Source organism: Nannospalax galili, unplaced genomic scaffold (genome assembly GCF_000622305.1).
Source record: "Nannospalax galili isolate Female #2095 unplaced genomic scaffold, S.galili_v1.0 scaffold286, whole genome shotgun sequence".
NCBI lineage: Eukaryota > Metazoa > Chordata > Mammalia > Rodentia > Spalacidae > Nannospalax > Nannospalax galili.
Window position 1 is genome coordinate 3,429,247 of NW_008359442.1, and position 563 is coordinate 3,429,809.

General features: G+C 40.5%; 1 protein-coding gene across 1 annotated transcript in view; it reads left to right on the top strand.

Annotated features, from left to right (window-relative positions):
• Positions 1-563, top strand: part of Psme4 (proteasome activator subunit 4) — a 116,867-nt gene that overhangs the window by 59,174 nt on the left and 57,130 nt on the right. The window lies entirely within an intron of this gene.

Sequence of the window (563 nt, forward strand, 5' to 3'; positions counted from 1 at the left end):
CTTCTTCTTCTTCTTCTTCTTCTTCTTCTTCTTCTTCTTCTTCTTCTTCTTCTTCTTCTTCTTCTTCTTCTTCTTCTTCTTCTTCTTCCTTCTTTCTTCTTTCTTCTTTCTTCTTCTTTCTTTTTTTGAGACAGGGTTTCCCTGTAGCCCCAGCTGTCCTGGAACGCACTACCCTTCTTTCTTCTTTCTTCTTTCTTCTTTCTTCTTCTTTCTTTTTTTGAGACAGGATTTCCCTGTAGCCCCAGCTGTCCTGGAACGCACTATGTAGACCAGGCCGGCCTCAAACTCACAGCGATCTGCCTTCTTCTGCCTCCCAAGTGCTGGCATTAAAGGTGTGAGCCACCACACCCGGCCCCATCACTTTTTTTTTTTACTTTTATCATCTTTATAACTTTCACATAACCTTCATAGTAACCACCACTACTGCCACCAAAATTACAGAAACTTGAACTTTTGTAGAATCCTGTCATCTTCAACAATCTCTCTGCTCTATTACTTCAGCAACTCCAGAAGAAAGCGACCCTTCTTCAGGTATCTTTTTCCTTTTTTTTTTTTTTTTCTTC